The sequence below is a fragment of the Triplophysa rosa genome, linkage group LG21 (assembly GCF_024868665.1).
Source record: "Triplophysa rosa linkage group LG21, Trosa_1v2, whole genome shotgun sequence".
Lineage (NCBI taxonomy): Eukaryota > Metazoa > Chordata > Actinopteri > Cypriniformes > Nemacheilidae > Triplophysa > Triplophysa rosa.
In genome coordinates, this window is record NC_079910.1 from 1,944,958 (window position 1) to 1,965,501 (window position 20,544).

A 20,544-nucleotide genomic window follows, 5' to 3' on the forward strand; every position below is an offset into this window, starting at 1 on the left:
TTAAAAAATCACACTCTAGTGAAACTAAACTAAATCTTAGAAATATAACACACTTTTATTTATGGTGACAGTTCAATAATAGCACACAATTACAATTTCACTGTTGCTGTAATAATATTTATATATTATTAGGGATGTAACGATTCACCGTGAGCTGGTTGAAAATCGGTTATAATGAGTGACGATTCAAATCGGTTGAGGTGTGAACTGAATCGCAATACATTTTTTGAACAGCAGGGGCCGCTATTTTCCCTGCAAATCTAAACGTGGACATGCTGATATTTCTTAAATACAAAAAAATCCAAGAAAAGCTCACACAGAATTAGTTTGTTTATATTAAAGAGACTTTTTCTATTATTAATTTGTTATAAAATTGCAGTTTAGTTTTGTTATTTGAAATAAAACATTATTTTATCATACAAAGAAACGTGAAGCATTTAAGAAATAATGCAAGGGAAGTTGTTCATTTCTAATTTGTTTCAACTCATTTTGTAAAAATAAATCGTGAGTAAATCGTGAATAAATCGCATCGTGAGATCAGAATCGTGACTCGCATCGCATCGTGAGCTAAGTGAATCGTTACATCCCTATATATTATTATATAATAATATTTATTTATAGACGTGTAGAGACATTCTGGATTGACCTCTTGTTCCAAACCGTTCCAAACCTCTTGGTATCCATATCAGAAGCTTTTAAATTAAATTTGCATTTGCTAGACTTGAGTGATGACGACGCTTTTACATACTGTTGAATGGCAATGCTTTCAAATGTACCAGATTGGTCTGTAACCAAAAATCATAAACGAGCCACAATATTCAAGGAATGGCAAACCTGAAAATCAAGATCTTGCTTGTGAGAAAGTGATTTTTACTGTGGTTTAAAGGCATGAGAAGTCCTCTTAACCACAGTAAAACCGTGTTCCTTATTTCTTTGGTTCATTGACTTGACAAATTGAATGCAGCAGTCGTAATGGACATTCAAGAGCATTCACACAAACTCTTGGTTTGTTAGTTCAGTGTGTGTGTTTTCATCCTGTTGGTCTTGTAGTTGTGTGGTAGTTCATCAGTCCGTTGTTTTTTAGTTTCTGAAGGACATACGGGTACAAGTTACAGTAACATGGCTCTGGAAGTTGTGGCGTCTCTTGAAGTCTCCGTGCTTGTCCAGTTATTACATTCACACTATGAAACATCTATTGAAATGCAGAACTAGAAATGAAGTCATTTATTAAACTTTGATTTAGTAATAAAGGCACGTGTGATCAATGCTGCATGGTTATATTCTCGGTTTTATTGCTTATATAACTTAAACCTCTTCATGGGGTAATGTACACAAAAATGAAAATTCTTTCATCATTTACTCACTGCCATGTCATGTCAAACCTGTATGAGTTTCTTTTTCTGCACAACACAAAAGAAGATATTTTGAAGAGTGTTGATGACCAAAATTGCCTTCCATTGTATGAACACAAAACCACACTGCAAAAAATGACTTTCTTACTTAGTCTTTTTTTCTTCTTTTCTAGTAAAGATGTCTGAAAAAAGATCTACCAATGGGGTAAGAAAAATAATCTTGAATTAAGGTTTACCCTTTTCTTAGTCACTCAATTCAAGATTATTTTTCTTACCCCATTGGTAGATTGTTTTGCTTGTTTTAAGCACAAATTCACTGAAATTTCATATTTTTTTGACTAAAAACAAGACTTATTTTCTTTGGTCAGTTTGCTAATCAAAAAAATGCTTCTTGATTCAAGAATGTTTAGACATTTTTACTGGAAAACAAGAAAAAAAGACTAAGTAAGAAAGTCATTTTTTGCAGTGCATTTGTCGCATTTATCAAAATATCTTCTTTTGTGTTCCACAGCATAGTCATATACAAGTGTGGAATGACATAAAGGTGAGTAAATTATGACAAAAGTTTCCTTTTTGAGTGAACTATTTGTGTTTAAAGAGAGAGCCAAAACTCACAGGGGCTTGTTGTGGCTCTTTTGCCTTGAGCTGTTAAACATCCACCCAGCACCTTAGCAACCACATGGAAATGCCCTAGCAACGAGCTTTGCACAGTCGCCCACGTTTACTTGAGAAAGTTATTGATTGGGATTTTTTCATTCCAATAACCCTGTTTCAGATTCACAGTCTCTCTCTCTCCCTCTCTCTGATTCGACCTTGATCCCAGGAGAGCGCTTTAATAGCCCATCTGTGTGACTCGCAGGACTGTTATCTGCCTGATTTCTCTCTCGCCTCACCATCGCTGTGCACAAAAGAGAGACCCTCAAGGAACGCCACACACATTTCCATATCCCACCTCTCTCTGAACCTCTGCCCCTCCGTCACGGTCAAATCTCATTAAGAGATTTCCTTTGCTAATATTTTGGTCCTTCCGTTCCAAAAGGAGCTGATGTGTTCTTTTTCTCTCTTTCTCCTTCATTCCCCAGTTCCATTTTCGAGCGATGGGGTTATTTATGAGGGTAACCCTCACTCGGCGGAGACTCGGGAGTGGATTTCAATCACGACGCTCAGACCGTGACCTTCCTGTAAATCCGCCGCCCCCCCCCCCCGCTGGAATGATGAACGGGGGGTTGTGAGGAAACCGAGCGGCTGGAATAGAATGACGATTGCAGAGACGTTAGCAGTGTTTATGTGCAGGAATGTTTCTTGTTACGACACACATTTACAGTGACAAATTCAATCATGAATAACGTCACTCACTATTGTCAGGACAGAGCGTGAGAGAACCTTAATTTGCATTTCACGCTGTGATGAAACCGCTGCGAAAATCGAAGCTGAGCTTGTTTGGCGTCTATTATTCTATATAATCCATTTAATCTCAATCTTGGTCCGTTTTTATGACATGTTACAGTAAAATGGCTTTATGACACCCTTGCAGATCATTTAATTTACATACACGCATTTGTCACACGTGACTTGCAGTGCATTCGAAGGATGCGGCTTCTCAATTTATGGGAATTGGACGACCTTGGATGACCTTGTTCAGAAACTGTCTGAAGCTCCTCCTTGTCATTTCTCATGTCTGTGACCCCTGTGGATTTGGGTGTTAAGCTGACCATTACTAAGTCTGATGAAGATCAACATCAAATCACTGATCTTTGAGAGTTAGTGAACCATCATTGGTCGTGTCCAAGCATTTTAAAGCCATGTAGGTTCTCTCTGGTCTTCCAAAAGCATAACAACACAAATGCCTTTGGACAATAATGGATGTTTCAGTTTCGTCTTGTGAAACATTTTCAGTAGAATCCTCAGGAACAGAAGTCATCTCACTTCAGACCATTACACCAGTTGTCTAACACTAATTCTACTTACTAACTAATCATACTGAATTACCTTAACTAGTCTAATCAGTGTTCCTGTAGCTCATGTGTTAGAAATGCAAAGGTTGTGGATTAAAAATCCCAGCGAAGAAATTATGAAATATGTCGAATGCACTGTAAGTGGCTTTGAATAAATATGTCATAAATTAAAAATTAAATATGAAATGATACTGATTTACCTTAACTAATTTAATCACAGTGATCTTCCATAACTAATGGTCAATCACAGTTCAGTGGCGCTAATTCTAATAATTCAACACTCAATTAGTTTAGGTTATGATGTTTTTAACCTGGCCATTTTACATGTAATGTGAATTTGCATGGAAAGCTTGATAATGTGACTGAGAGCAGAGCAATTAATATTACAAAAATTGTTTCGAATACTTTATTTTTTATTTTTTTAGTGACATTAAAACTAAAAAGAGTGAAATCTCTTTAGGAACAGTGGTGTTGATACGATCTGACCGTGTGCATGCTGGAGATCTCCGGGCATATGGTGCATCCAGCAGTTCTGTGTTTGTCCCGCTGCTTTGGGCTCAGATCTGTGTCAAATGTAACTTTGAAGCTTTTGATGTTGACCCAAATAACATCTATAATCGACATCATCTGAACTACTTTTAAAGTTTGAAAGCAGAAAGATCAACATTGGGGGAAAGAAACTCATCTGGGTTGATGAAGTAAGTTTGTGTTGTGCAGATGTATGGGTGGGAATGTTTAATTGTGGTATCTTTTCCATAGTGTTTCATACGGAAAAGCAACATTTGGTCTTGCTCTGTTGCGCTTTCGTATATTTGGACTGACTTAAGTGATCTCAATGACCAATGTATTATACTGTATACCAGCCCAGGTAAGCTCCAGTGCTTCAGTGACATTGGTGGCCTTCCATAATGCCTAACACCGGACTATAGATGTCCATCCTGCGCAGATCTTGGTTCTTTCTGAATCAGCACGTGAAGTCACAGGTGTTTATCATTATAAGATTTGTTTAGTAAGTGAATCTCATTTATTTATGTCCATATCATCATTTGATAATTTGGACGTGGTTTACTTAAAAATATTTTTGCCTTCTTTTTGTCTTTTTAGTTTAGACTTTGAAGTGCATGCTATAGACATGGGAACACAAACTTTTTTATTGTGTGTGTGTGACGGTCAGATGACAGACCTTCTGCTCACCCCCTGCAGCGCTGATAAACATTAAAACATGACGTCTGCTCTGTCATCTGAGAATTAAACAGAATGAGTTCATCTCAGGAAAGAAATGCTCAACACGTTAGACTGATGGTGCTGCTTGAGCAACGGTGCATTTTTTCCCTGATAAGATCATTTCTGCAAGATTTAAAGTTTTTAGGACGTCAGATAAAAGATCATAACAGGGGTGATATTTCCAGATTGTCCTCTATTGACAAACTTAAACATTTTGTCAATTTTATGAAACATTTACATAAAGTGCGTACTTCAAACACAAGGGCAATAATTGAGGGTTTATTGTGTGAGCCGAATCAAATTCGGCATCAGCTATTAAATTTTATTTGGCATGTTTTTAATGAGAGACCCGAATAGCACCTGTTTTATAAAATGCATCATGTTTAATAATGTGTGGTAGCAGTCACACACATTTGTGTGTTTGCCCTTGAGCGTGTGTGTGTATTAGCATGCAGTCGCATCTTCATATGATCACATCTTCAATCACACGTTCATCAGTTTACACACGTCTCGCTGAGCTCAGGGACACGTCTCCTCGAGCTGAAATGTGGACTGGAGACACCACAGGTTACCAGAACTTACAGAGATCTTCAATGTTTCACCTGCACGCTGGTAATATCAACAGACCTTTTATTATCTGTCTGTCTGTTTGCACATGGAGTGCTGAATGTAAATGAATTTTGCTCAGAGGTTTCTCTCTCACAACTCAGGAAACGATAACCACGTTTCAATTAGTATTCACTTGGGACAAATAAAATAGAAATTAAACATTGGTACAGCTAGTTTTGATAGAAATGTTTGAGCTCATATTAAAACCAGACTTTTGTAAATCTGAGCACAGTTTGAGACACTGCTGAGAGCTCATGTGAGATCACCGGGGTCCGGAGGCTTCAGAAAATGCTCTCCATTTACTCTCACACCCCTTCTTTGAGGCAATATTAAATGGATTATAGAAGAAAGAGGTGAGGTGATGCTCCAATAAATTGGTCTTGGCAGAATTTAATGAGAAATGTTTGAGCTCTTATTGACTCATGTGAGATCACGAGCTGGAAATGTTGAGAAATAAAAGCTTTAAGCAAATGTGTTCTTGAATCTCATTATTTTCTAATGGAAAAATTTGAAATGAGCTATTAAAGAGATGTGCTTATTTTAAACAAAAGCAGTAATTGGGGGATTTTATTTTGGAACCCAAATGGTTTTGTATAGAGAGACTTGTGATGCTCCAAGTTTGGGCTTGTCAGAATTGGATGGAGAAATTTGGAGACTTCTGAAACAATAAAGGAGCCAGTAAGGTCTCTCGTGAAATAAACATGAGAAGCAAATGCTGGACATTTATTCTCCCTTCTGTCCAACTGAAACGTCAACGAGATCTCATTTGCCATGTTGCTTTCCCACGGGGATGTCCAGTCACAACCAAACCCTCGCATTTCAGATGTAGTTTAGACCGAGACGCGTTCAAGTGAACCAAACCCACGTCTCCAGACGCATCCAGTGGTCGCGTCCTGCTCGCGCAGCATCAGCACCATCCCATCGGCATCATCAGCCGCGCTCGTCACTGAACGCGCGCGCGTCTTCCTCATTCACTGATGCGATGCGCGCTCGCTCGCCGCGTCTCCGTTAAACAGCGCCGTTTGTCATCCGAGCAGTCGCGCCCGGTACCGGATCGTGTCTCGAGAGGATGTACTGTATCACCGGAGGGATCCGGCGGCGGTCGCTTTCGGGGGCCCTTCCGTGAGACGCACACAAGGACGGAGCGGACAGACGCGCATTTTTGAGTCGATGTGTGTGGTGAGTGAGCCTGGCATTTTCATTGACGTGCGAGACATGTATGTGAGAATGAAATATGAAAGCGGCCACGGAGACGCGCTGCGTGTTGCTGTCAAACGCATGTAAATTTCTGCTGCATCGCGTCTGACGCATTTTGCGGTTGTCTGTGTGCAGGGGCCAAACCTGAACCCTCATTCACAGTCTGCTTGTAGCCCTCCCAGGTATTTTGGGCTAAAGTTATCGACGTGTCCGTTTTGGATCTACAGTTATGTAAAGCTGGTTCTTATATCATGTGTCAAACTTATCTCGATTTCCATTCATTATATAAGTGCACCTCACCTTGTGTAGTTATTTATTTTGCTAAATGTGTGAATTGTCTACCTGTAAGACGAAATATTTCAAGTGCTTCATTAACTCTAAGTGGTTCATTGTCTAAGTAGTTCATGTAAGAGATGCTGATGGCTGTGTTGTCATGGTATCGCAATAAACGGTCAGTTCCTTGCATTAGACAGCAGATATGATGAGATCTCTTTGTCACGGGCCAAAGCTGAAGATTACTAATGCACAGCCTGCTTATTTATCTCATAAATATCTAATTCAGTTTGTTTTGTTTACAGAGTAGAATTGATTGGACATCTGTTTTAAGAATGTAAAGCAGATTTCATCTTAGAAGTAATTCAAGCATCATTTTTTTTCAGTTTTAAGTATCTGAATCAGTGCACGTTTGTGATGTACTGTGTGTTGGCAACACTGTGAATATGAGCAGCTGTTGTGTTTCTACCCGTTTTGAGCAGGTTTAATGACATTCACTGGTATAATGCAGTTCATTTATTAATGTAAATATTAAGTTTGGCGGTACTGTACTTAGACATCTTGGCTGTCATGCTATCAAACTAAACATCTTCTTCTTTGAATAGCAGATATATTGTGATGAGAACATTCATCCAAATGAAAATCCTGTCTTTTTTTGTTTGTTTCATTCTTGTGCTTTAGTCGCAGATGCTTTTATATTTGCCATGTAACACAAAAGCAGAATTCTGGTAGAATTGTTTTCCGGTGCAGTTCACAGGATGTCACGTCTGTTCAGTTTCAAAACAAAGACTTCTGAAACTGTTTGTGTGAATGGTGAAAAGGGACTGCAAAAAAATCCCGTAAAAAACGGATAAAGTACTGGCAGTAAAATAAACCTGTACATTTTCCTTTATTTTACGGGCATTTCCGTTAATGCTAAAATGCAATTTAATGCAGTGCAAAACGTAAAATGCAGGTAAAACAACTGTAAAGATGAATACGGAAAATTCCTTCATATTAATACAGTATACAGTATTGTGCCCTATTTTTACGGATTTTTTTTAGAGTGTGGTTCCCCCAAGTGTCGTACACACAGATCAAAGATGAAGGATTTTTTTCAAACTACTAATGACGTTTTATGTAGCGTGATGTATTTTCTTGGACATGAAGTGCTGTTGTACAGAGTTCACCTGTCTTAGCACAGGTGTGGAATGACATTAGAAAAAGAAAATGCATTTTCACACCCTCCCCTTTTCTCGTACACGAACAGAACTGTATTGGCCTCTCTTCTAACAGGATTTCAGTGTTTGATTTCATCTCCAGAGTCTCTTTACTGCTGGTCTAAAGCCAGAGAGACACAAACCGCTGATAGATTCTCTTTCTGTCACTAAACTGTAAGCAAAAACCAGCCGGCGATTGATATCAGCATCCCGGAGCGGCTTGATTTAACACGTATTTAGTGTTTTTTCACCCCCAGATGTTTTGTCCCCGTCTTGGCGCCGGTCCAGCTGGCACGCGAGGATGTGATTGGTTCTCTCGGCGGGTAGCTGAGGGGCCTCGCCGTGCGTTTCTGCATCAGGACCCCTCTGTTCTCGCAGCCAGACGAGACCCTCCGTAATTAAAAGGCCGTTGTTACGGCGGGCGCTCTGATGGATTGCACTTTTGGGTGTTGTGGCAAATCTGAAGACTGCACGGGTGGCTGGTGGTGAGGGGAGAAATAAATCAGCATTTAAAATGAACAGTAACGTTTGTCTTAATTACAGGAGCTGCGCTGGGGCGTCTGCGCAGGTTTCAGATCTGAGATAATGCAGCCGCTGGCAGATGAACCCGTGCACCTCTCCGGCACGTAGCAGCCGTCTTTAATGAAACACTTTATATGTGTGATGTCAACAGGGATTTATCCTTCGACTGCTAACTCGCATGTGTATCTAACCGTGCAGTGTGTTCAGAAGAAGATGATTGGTTGTCGGTGTTATTTTGAGTTTAACGTGTATTGTGCGATGTTTTGAGTTGTATTGGCAGCAGTGCGTTACTACAGGGGGTCACGCAAATTCATACCACACTACGGTTAATAAATGGTGTTTTATGTACTCTTAACCAGTTTGTTCAAGCTCATGCATTGAAAGCATTCAGTTCTGTTGTGTGCTTTTAAAATGAATGGCAGTAACCAGTTGTAGCACTCGAATGGACAGTGTTGTCTTCTCATGTAGTTAGCTTTAAATACCTTTTCTTTAACTGGGATGTCTCGCCATTTAGTTATAAACATGATGACATTTAATGACTAATTGTTGCGTTGGTTGATCGGACGGGGAAAAAAATGCAGATTTAGTTTTTGTAGAAGACGATTAGTGTTAATGTCATGTGCAGCGCCCCCTGTGGCAATGCCTAGAATGCAGCGCAGAAATTGTATGACCGTTAGGAAAATGTTATCGCGGATTTTATATCTCAAGAGATTTGATGATGTTCCCAACTGTTTTTCAACGTTATCCTGAAAAACGGGTGTTTTCTTAGACCGTAATTGTTGAATCACATGAAAGGATGTGTACAATGAATGTCGATTGTAGAGGTGAAATAATCAGGATTTGGGTAAATTTGATGAGAAATGTTTGAGTTGATATTGAGATCTTCAATAATATTGATTTTTGATTGCAGACTTGACAAATCTGAGCTCAGTTTGACACACTCAAAAAAAAAATTAGCACTAAAAGTGGTTCTTGCATCGGAACCATTTTAAGTGCTATGTAGATCCATATCTTGGTGCTTCTGTGGTTCTTCAGAGATTCGCTGAAGAACCATACAGGGGCTTAACGGGTTCTTTATACGGGAGCGGTATATATAGCACCTCAGTCATGCTAAAGAACCGCTGAAGAACCTCCGAAAAACCACCGAAGCACCAAGATATAGTTCTATAGCACTTAAAGTGGTTCCCCTATGATTACAAACCAAGAAGCGCTTTTAGTGCTATATAGCACCGTTTTTTAGAGTGTATGTGTGCGGATAAAGAAAAACTAGAAAAATCATCACCGTCAGGTTTGCTGTAGTGAGCTAAAAATCAATGCAAGTGCTGCGAGGCTCAAAGAGACGTTGCGTGTGTTTAATAGCATGTATCACAAGGGGACCGAGAAGTCGACGTTTTGTCTGGTGTGCTGAGTATGAATGCATCCGTTTGCATTACTGGACTTTGTAGTGATGTTTTACTATACTTGCTTACACACCACGTTCCAAGACTTGCATTTACAGTTCGACTTCTGCTGACATGCGCGCATTATGGCGTCATATAGCCATCGTCACGGTTACAGCAATTTGCAGTGATGTGATATGACACGTTTCTCTATTAGCTCGCTCTCTCAGCGGAGCTGTAAATGTGTGTCAGAGGCCAGTATGAACCCTATCTGCTCTCAATAACAACTGCAATAAATACACACGAAAGTGTCAGGAGTGATTGATGGTTTACTTCAGAGAAACGGCCTGTGAAATGATGTAGTAAAGCGTGTTTTTGTGTTGCCTGCTCTTCTGGAGACGGTGGAGGGTGTTGGCAAACTCCAATAATGAGCTAGAGTTTCAGTGTGTTTAGACCGATGTGAATGTGTCTCTTGATCATTTATCAGATCACTTATGAATAACCTGACAGCTGGCGCCAACCTGTACAGTACGCTGGATAGATTTAAACCACGTTACACTTTCAATTGATTTTAAGTCGGTAGAAATATAGTCGCAGTCTCGGAGGACAAACCCACAGATCGTACGCTGACAGACGGATGTATGTTATGTAAGGGATAGTGTACAGGCAGCCGGTTGTTATCGCAGAAATAAAAATGATCACACTGAAGGGGGTTATTTTACGATAACAGCCGGCTGCGTGTACATTATCCCGCTTATTACACGGCTACTTGCCACATGAGAAAAAAATAGACATGAAATGTGAATTTGAAATATTTTATTAGCTCATTTTTGAATGCAGACCTTCCGTGAGGAAAAGCCGTTTACTTTGGGTTTCAAGGTAAGAAACGGCGTTCAAATGTCACGAACAGGCAATTTGGTTTAATCATTTGTAAATATAATGTCATATATGTTATTAAAATAAATATTTATATTTAATTTGTAAAAAAACCCTGTCAAAATGATTTGATGCATCCGGGTTACTGTGTGTTATTAGTTTTGAGAGGTTGTTATCTGGGAATAACGAACCTGCAAATGTCGCAACTGGCCAATCAGAATCAAGCATTCCAAAGAGCCGTGTAATAAACACAAATATGACACGAGCCGGCTAAAGTTGGCTTTACACAACCTTTGTCATTTTTTGGGGTTATGTGCGGTGTTGTGGTTCTTCAACAAAATAATTAGCAATGTGAACCAGAAATCTAGATTTAAACACTACAGTCGGAGATTTAATAGCAACATGATTATCAAACTCAATCTTGGTTGTTTGGGCTAGTCGTCCCAACACTAAATGTGACATCATGCCAAGATTAAGAACCGATTGGAATAATGGGAAGATGAAGCGAAGGTGGCAGAAAGATGTCAAGGCAAAATGTCTCGTCTCTTCCTAACCTTATTAAGACCCAAACATAAGAAATTTGAAGTGAAAATGCTTTAAAAAAACAGGCACAGTGTAAATGCCTTGAAGCAAAACAGTTTGAGAAGACACTGAACTGGGCGTTTTAAGACACACAGTTGATGGTTTTATCTCCACAGGCTCGTCACACGCTGAATAACTCAATATATGCAAAATTATTATTTTAATAATAACACAAACCCTCCGGTGCTAAACAAAGACACTACATTAAAGAGTGTGAATACTTTAAGCTTGTCACATTATTTTCATCTTAATATACATATTTACCAGTAAACTTATTTGTATAAATAGATTTGTGTTCATCTATTTACTTCTAGACTTAAAAAGATTCGCAACAAATATGTGCTTTTGTATTCAGAAATATCTAAGTACTTAAAGAAATATCTGAATCTAGGGTTCAATAAATAGCATGTAAGAGTGATTAAAGACTGCTTGTTTTTGTCCTTGAGTGTTGATTTATTTTTAGTTTTTTTCTGGTAGAGACATATTTTGTATCTTTAACACAAACGCAGTAATAGATGAAAGAGAAACATGTACGGCAGAAATCATTTACAGACTAGATATTTGCTTGATTCTGATTGGTCCATCTCAACATTCTGTGCTTAAATAAAAAAATTTGTAATGGCAGAAAACTGCACACTTGACCAATAGCTTTACAGCTTTTGAACCGAACATCCCCAAGGAAAATGAACCATGTTTTACCATAGTAAAAGTGTAGTGACCATGTTTTTGGTGGGTTGATTACCATCATTTTACTACAAATATCATGGATAAACTGTGGTGAGACCATGGTTAATTTTGTGTTTACAATGGTTTACTACAAATACAACCAAAAACATTCTGAGTTAAGTCCGTTTTATGTGGTTGAAACCGTGTGGAAGACACGCCGGTTCATTTATCATTTTCTCAGGAATAAAGCACCTGATGTTTGTCTTCGAGCAGCTTGTGTGAAAGCTGTTGGAGATTAGCTGCCGTTTCCATTCAGAGAGTCGCAGTCACACGGCACAAACCCCCCGACCCACAGCTCACCCTCTAATTCAACATCCTCATTATTTCAATGTCTCACGGAACGAGAACGAGCGAGAGACGAGTGCAAGGAGAGACAAATGGAAAGCAGATTGTTGAAGTTTAATTGAATCCATCAGACAAATGAAGAGGGCTGGTGGCACATTTGCGTTTCTGTCGCGTTTGTCATGTTGAAGCAGTCACGTCCATGTCTTTATTTCCAGACGAAGGAGCCATTTCAACTTTCTGTAAATGACCTCTATGACCTTTACTGTAAAACAAAACCCAATTCCTTCATACTAGTAATGTAAATGTAATTTACTTCACACTCGCGTTTAAAACTATTGTAACTTTTCAGAATCTGTGATTTCATATAAGAACAGCAAAACTAAGGACATTTAGCGAACATGTACCATGTTGTCTTGTTTTTCATTTTGAACTTTTTCAATTCCATTTTCATCCAATCAGACGCCACCAGAGCGCGTTCACCCATGCGTTTGCATGTTAAAAGACACGCCGGCCTCGGGGGATGTGTTGTCCCCCCACAGCTATTAATGACTGTATTTCCCCGGGTAATTAATTAGATTGGGAGCGGAAGCGATGCAGCATGCTGTAATACCAGATGTTTGTTGTGCAATGCAATTTGACTGCGCAGCTGCAGGCGGCTGCAGTCTGTTGTGGTATTTCTAATTGTGTAATTGCGCCTCTGGCGATGGAGATGACTAATGCTTCTGTATGGGATGTGTGAGTAAACGCAGACCCCCCAGAAGGACCCTTATCGCATTATGAAGACGTGTACCACAGCAGGGCTTCAGTTAAGTGTCATTTGTTTGGCTTTGCTGCATTAGCTGCAGAAAAACATGCAAGCCTAAGCTCGGTTGGGAGATGAGATGATTGGTTTGTTCAGAGTGGGAGGTTGATCTCTACTGCTTAGTACACACTGTACTGTACACTATGTTTGGATAGTAAACAGTAGGCATCACGAAGTAATGTAGTATGTAAGTGGTAGGATGCAACATTGTTGTCACATGACTTTGGATTCTTTATTGATTCTCAATTGAATTTTGAGTAAAAATGTTTTGATATTTGTTAGTCTACTCCAAGAGGTCAATCAATGAAACAGCAATGCCCTTTTTTGTAGTTTTATAGACCTTTAATCATATACAGTATATTCAAGCGGGAGCATGTCTGTTTCCAAGAGACTGAAAATGCGCTTTATAAAGTGAAGCAAGATGTTGATGCAATAGCATCCGGCCTTCGGTTTGAATAGAATAGAATATACTTTTATTGTCCTGTACTAGGTAAATTTGTCTTGGACATCATGACACTGCCAATACATACATTACATACCACACAACATACACTAAATACATAAAAATACACATAAAAAACACATTACATCTTTAAACATGACTGTGTCCAGTACCTTTTGTGTTCCAGTAGTGCTTCTCTAGGAGAAAATGTAGCCAACACTGAACTCAAGATCTTTAAATCATTCTTCAGTGTTTCTTCAATATTTACATCTAGATGTATTCATTCAGCTGATATTTTCTCTACAGTGACTCACATGCGGTTGGAATATGCAGTGGACGCAGATGATAGTAAATTCAGGTCTGGCAGAACCGAAGAGCCAAACGTTTGGAGAATCCAATCCAGATGATGCTATTAAAAGCCAATCTGGGATTTAACTGTGTTCTCATTGTACTGGAGATAGAGGAGAATGTAATAAGATGAAGTCAGTATCACAATGCAAAGGCTGTAGTTAAATGCAATAGGGCATATACAGTGGATATTGAAAAGAATCACCCCCTTCAAAATCATCACATTTGGTTGCTTTGCAGCTTGAAATGAAGATAGACACAGTTTTTGTTTTATCCAGCTGTATTTACTCAGTGCAATTTATAACATCAAGCAAAAGATAGAACACCAACATGTTATAAAAAATAAAAACAAGAATCACCGAGTTGGAAAAAGGAGCACCCCTTCTGTCAGTATTTAGTTGAACCACCTTTTGCTTTAATTACAGCCTTTAGTCTCTGCACATCTCATTGCACATCTAGATTTGCAATATTTGCCCACTCTTCTTTGCAGAACTGCTCAAGTTCAGTTAAATTTGATGGTGACCTTTTGTGGTCTTCAAGTCATTCCACAGATTTTCAATGGGGTTCAAGTCTGGGCTTTGACTAGGCCATGCAAGGACATTGGCCTGTTTCTCCTTTAACCACTTTGTGGTCAGTTTTGCTGTGTGCTTTGGGTCGTTCTCATGTTGGAAGATAAACCTTCTTCCCATAGACACCTTTCTTGCAGAGGGCAGTATGTTTTCCTCAAGAATTGACTGTATTGTGCACCATACGTTTTCCCCTCTATCCTGACAAGTGCTCCAGTCCCAGATGCAGAGATCACCCCCATAACAGGATGTTACCACCTCCGTGCTTTACGGTAGGAATGGTGTTTTTTGGATGGTGAGCTGTATTGGATTTCTGCCAGACATATAGTTTAGTGTTGAGGCCAAATAATTCAATTTTAGTCTCATCCGACAATAACACCTTTTTCCATGTGGCCTCAGAATATTCAAGGTGCGTTTTGGCACAGCTCAGTCGTGACTGCATCTGGCCTTTCTTGAGGAGTGGCTTTTTTCTTGCAACCCTCCCATACAAGCCAGATTTTTGGAGAATTTGTGATATTGTTGTCACATGCACAAAATGACCACTCTTTGTCATAAATTCCTGCAACTGCTTCAGTGTTGATGTGGTCCTCTTGGTAGCCTCTCTGACCAGGTTCCTCCTGGCTCTTTCATCGGAGTGCCATCCTGATCCAGGGAGGGTCTGTGTTGTACCAAACACCTTGATTAAATTGATAAAGCCTTGGAAATATTTTTTTATCGGTTTACAACTTTCCACCGGAGATCTTTGGACAGTGCCTTGCCACCCATAGTTGATTGTTTGCTTCAGTTGCACTACAAAGGACTGAAATGCTCTAGGAAAAGCTCTTTTCATGCTGAGCTAATCAAAATGACCACAGTTGAAAGTCAAATGGCTTTGTGTGCCATTTAGTAAGATGATGAGCTACACCTGATTGAGTTTACAAGTCATTTGTAGGAGGGGGTGCTCCTTTTTCCAACTCAGTAATTCTGTTTTTTTATTTTTTTATAACATGTTGGTGTTCTATCTTTTGATTGGTGTTATAAGTTGCACTGAGTAAATACAGCTGGATAAAACAAAAACTGTGTCCATCTTCATTTCAAGCTGCAAAGCAACAAAATTTGATTATTTCGAAGGGGGTTGATTCTTTTCTGTATCCACTGCATATATAACAGTAATTCATATTGGTTCACAATATGGGATCACGAGGACAAAATAATTATTGGGTTCTGTTTACAAAGTTTCGTTTTTTTTATCAACTGATGACGATTATTTGTGGGTACGTGAGCATTGCTAATGAGTTGCTAGGATGCTTTGGCTTGTTGCTGTTATGTTGCTAGGTGGTTGCTAGGGTGCGCTAGGCGCTTTCTAGAATATTCCTAGCTGGGGTCTCCCAAAGTCTGTATGATATGTAGATAAAAAAATTGTCATAGCAATCTTGATTTTACTATTTGATTTGGGTAACAGGGTTGATCGTGTTCTCTTAAAAGCCTCATTTCACCATTTTGTTTTCAAGTAAACAAACTGTATTCATTTATTAAAACAGCATTTAATCTCTTTAATATTGCACCTTACTAATGTTAAAAAAACTGTTAAATGATCTTAGACCAGCAAAGCAGGAATAAAGTATGATTGGAGTACAACTCTAAAAAATGCTGGGTTATTTTTAACCCAGCGTTGGGTCAAAACGGGACGAATCGAACTGTTGCGTTATAAAAGAACCTATTCTGGTTTGTGCCAATCCAAAATGCTGGGTTGTTTGAAACACATTATTGGGTCAAATATAAACATTTTCCGGGTTATCCTAGCGGCGGTTGTGTTGGTTCCTTTTTTAACCTGACACAGGGTTGAAAATAACCCAGCATTTTTAAGAGCGTATGGCTCAGATCAATGTAAATCTATAAGATCTAATCTCCTGTTTTATTGTCTGCTGATTCATGAGTCAAAAACAGCACCTCTCTTTTCAGCAAGCTACATGATATGAAGTATTATATGATTGAATCTGTAATTTATACATTACTGTATCAGATTTGTCAAGTATAGGATAGGCAGTGAATGACATTCAAAGGTTAGAACCGTCAGACACAAGCAATAGAATACAGTAACTATTTGCTTAAGAAAGACTTGTGGGCAATTTTAGCATTAGTACAGTATGAGATAATGGCTTTGTGTATGGAGGAATGTGTGAAAGAGAAGCTGTAGTGTGTATTCAGCAGTGTTCTCTCTACATATGAGTTTAATCTCAGTTCAGAAAGCCTGCGGGCTTTTCTACTGATTTCCTGAGTAATTAAACCGGAGAAAAAGCTCATTTAACTTGATTTCTCTCTGCTGACGGGGTTACTCGTGCTCTGGGATTTAGAAGGGAATTTGACAGGAAAGATTTGTGCTCTGTGTTGTATTCTCAGATTAAGCTGTTTCACATTTCCAGACGCTTGAAATCACACTCTGTCTTTGAGTACCACTGCAGTATCCATTGGCAGCTGGAAATTTACTTGATTTTAAATTCAGAAAATCGAATTAAAGTTAATATGAATGGTAGCAGGTTTGAAGGCATCAAATGTTTGCATCCCAATCAATTGAAATATAATTGTACATGAAATTGCCGAATTATTGAAACAACGACCTTAAAATGATAACAACCAGGAAGTGACATCATTTGAACCTTTTCTACGGCATAGTGTAAAAACAAGCATATAGTTTCATTCCTTTTTTCCACAAATTAAAGTGTTGAGTGCTCTTAACAAGCGCAACCATTCAACCCTGTTACCAAAGTTCTTGTAATGATCAAACAAACATTTGTCTTTAATTTATGTAAAATATAAGTTTGTTAAAAACTGCATACCAACGTTCCAAACTAGCCTCTACTAGAGCTGTGAGAGCAATCTTGATTTTGGTAACGGGGTTGAAAGAAAACCTTTCATCACTTTTTGAAAAGAAAACAAACCACATTCGTTCATTAAATCTGTATTTAATCTCTTGAATATTGCACCTCGCTGATGTTCATGTCGTTCTGAAACTGTTAAATGATCTTAGACCAGCAAAGCGGAAATAAAGTATGATTAGAGTACAACTTATATCTTGATACTGAACTTGCTAATATTTTGCGCAGTGTGAAACCGAAGGCAAGATGGCAACAAAATTAGTGTGCATAATTACTTCTCTGAGATGAAGCTTTGAATGTGTGCGCTTCAGTTGGGCGGAGGCTGGAGCAGAAGTCGTTTGAGCTCTGAGGGGTTTGACGTGTGGAGCGTGAAGGGAACATTCTGTGCACATTCACGGTGACACACCATCTTAATGTACAGCACGGATCCAATGCGTTCGTAACACACTACAGAGGGGTTTGGAAAAGGTGTTGTATATGTTTACGAGTTTAAAACACTTCTGCATTCATGTTATAGGTCACGGAGGTCATCTTACTGTAGCTTAAAATTTTTGTTATTGAATGGTGAAGAATTTCAGAATTAAGAATTTAAAGAGTACATAACTAGGGATTTTTAAGGGCCTACTTTGGTTTATGTACATAGAAGGTGTAAAAACACAATTATTTCGTAATAATAGGCAGTTATTCTTAACTTACTTCTTGACTGACTCAAATGGTTGGTTGCGCAATTCATCGGTCTAATCCCCTCCTTTCCGCTAGCCTAGTCTGATGTGATTGGTCAGATGGTCTAGTCTGCTGTGATTGGTCTACCGCGAATGAGGCTCACGAGCTACAGTGTTTGGGGGAGAAGAGTGAAGTCCTAGCAAAACGTGGGCGGGGACTATATGTAGTGACGTAAATCCGCGGCGGTTCGTGATTTGGACTAGGGACGACTCGTTTGCGTGATTCAGAGTCGACTCCCTTCTTTCCAAGCCAATAACTTTGTTATTCATTCACCTTCTGATTTACAACTTGGCAGACGTTCACCAACAGCAGCTACTTTTAAATCCAGATTAAAAACACACCTGTTTAGCCGTGCATTTACAACCTGAGCACTGTACTGGTTTACATCAACTGCACTTCTACTTCTCATTTCTTTTTCTTTTGCTCTTATTCTCTTTATATATACACTCACATTTTTAATCAATTTTATTGCTGTTTTATTGTCTCTTAAAATCTAAAGTATTTGTGATCTTAAATCATTTGCATTTTAAAGATGCGTCTTATTTCTCTCCGTCAATCATTTTATGTAAAGCACTTAATTGCCCTTGTGTATGAAATGTGCTATATAAATAAACTTGCCTTGCCTTGCTTACTTTCAAACACGGCAACATTACACACTGCATGAAATGTCATTTTCATGATCTCATCTTATGTACTCTTTAGAGGAATCATTGCGTGGGGTTTAAAGGTCTGTAATGGTGTTTGACAACTTTTGCGTGAGGTATTTACAGTTTTCTTTTAGAAATGATTATTTCTTATTGTTGTGTACATTGGTTGTCTTTATAATACTCAAAGCAATCTTTAGTTTGCAGTTATTTAGTTTTTGCATTAGAACATTGTAAGAAACATGAATTCCCGAGTTAGACAAGCTCCATATGTGCTATTGAAATGAATGATAGTATTCCTAAAATTCTGGCCGTTTTCTAACTGCAAGTGAACTTGCTGGATGATAAAAACTCCCAGAGATATTGAAGGAGGTAGCAGACACCAAAATCTCATGAAGACTTGGATGTTGGTTCTTTAAATTGCTAGCGTAGAGGAGAAAGATTCATTTCGATCATTCCAGCACGCAAGTTATTTGTCATTATTTCAATATTATGCACATTTTGTATCGTTACTTTGACGCTGGTGTTTTGGAAGGCATGATGTAGAGATTATGTACAAGTGCAGGTTTTGTGTTGTGGTGTTACATCTGATTGATATGTACATTAACGTCTCGGCTTTGGTTTTGTCGATGACAAATCCTTCTTAACCAACGTCAGATGTGAGATCCAGATCCAAAATCACTTTTGTATGTCAGGACCGTCACTCATGTGATCTCAGGACAGAGGTCTGTTCTGCTTCACTGAACGCTCAGACGCTTCTGTACTTCAAATTTACAGCGTTCACCAGCGCTCTGAATGAAGGCCACGCTCGTGTTTCTGTCAGAAATAGAGCTTTCTTTGTGCTCAGAATTGCTTGGTTTAGGGGTATTTCTGTTTTGTTTTTTGAGCCCGTCCTACTCCAAAAAATGACCCCATAGGTGGGTTGCGCTAGCAGCTTATGCCCTATAGTCACGTTTTAAAGTTAAGCATCCTTTACAAAATGACATGACAGGTACTACCATTTAAAAAGTGGCTTTGTTTATATGTAATAAGTGACGTTTTTACATAGTTTCTTACCTTTTTTAGAAATTAGCTTATACATTTATGCAAGTTTTTTCTTGTTTTCCAACACAAATATCTAAAAGAATTAAAAACATTTACATCATGATTTCAGAAAAACGTAACAATTTTGTGATGTTCTTAAAAGCTGTTTGACATAGCGTAAAGATAAATGATCTATTTTTTTCTTTTGAATTAGAATATTTTTACATACCTTACTGACAAACACATTTTCTTTTTTTAAGCAAAAACATCAAACTTACAAAGAACAGTAAACATCTTATTTTAAGGATGTTTAGATAATTGTATTGGAAAACAAGGAAAACCTGTGTTAGATTTTTTTGCATTGTAGTTTGAATAATGGTTTGGCAATATATGAATAATGCATTTTAAATATCAAGTAAAGAGTATATTTGGAAAAACAGAAAAAAAATCAAGTTTTTTATTTTGCATCCAGTTTATATCAATCAAACCGCAGTTGCGTTGTTTTGATTAAGTAGTAATAATAAAAAAATACAGCTAACTAACACAATAAAAACACGATAACAATAAAATAATCATGTATTTTTGGCTTTTTTTGTAGTAAATAAATGAAGTGCACTAGAGATACTATCATACATCAATGTCTAGCAAGTATTTAGTGATGTGATGGAGTCATTGTACTGAACGTTCATTTCATTTGCACTTAATCAGTTTTAAATTGATCCCAAGGATGACTGAATGGCTGAGAACACCAGGCAGAATTTATGACAAGATCTTCGCACTGCAATTCTGTATCTTAGAAATGTCATTTTGAAATCAATAACCTTCAATTTGTGATTTCTTAGTTGTTGAAATCATTTCTGCATGACATCTGCGGTTGCCGTCTACAGATGGCCTTTTCTAGCCAACCTGAAAATCAAACCGTGTCTAAGTGAATTGACTTGTGAATCGCGACGCGTCTTGTG

The 20,544-nt window shown here is 38.4% G+C and overlaps 1 protein-coding gene across 4 annotated transcripts in view; it reads left to right on the forward strand.

The window, feature by feature from the left end:
• The first annotated feature begins 5,995 nt into the window (after positions 1-5,995).
• Positions 5,996-20,544, forward strand: part of dlgap4a (discs, large (Drosophila) homolog-associated protein 4a) — an 85,652-nt gene continuing 71,103 nt past the window's right edge. For 2 of the 4 annotated variants that reach the window (XM_057363303.1, XM_057363305.1), the window contains exon 1: positions 5,999-6,319. The gene's annotated coding sequence lies outside the window, so the exon portion shown is untranslated. Of the gene's footprint in view, positions 6,320-20,544 lie in introns of all 4 variants that reach the window. The other 2 variants (XM_057363302.1, XM_057363301.1) reach the window with 2 other exon arrangements.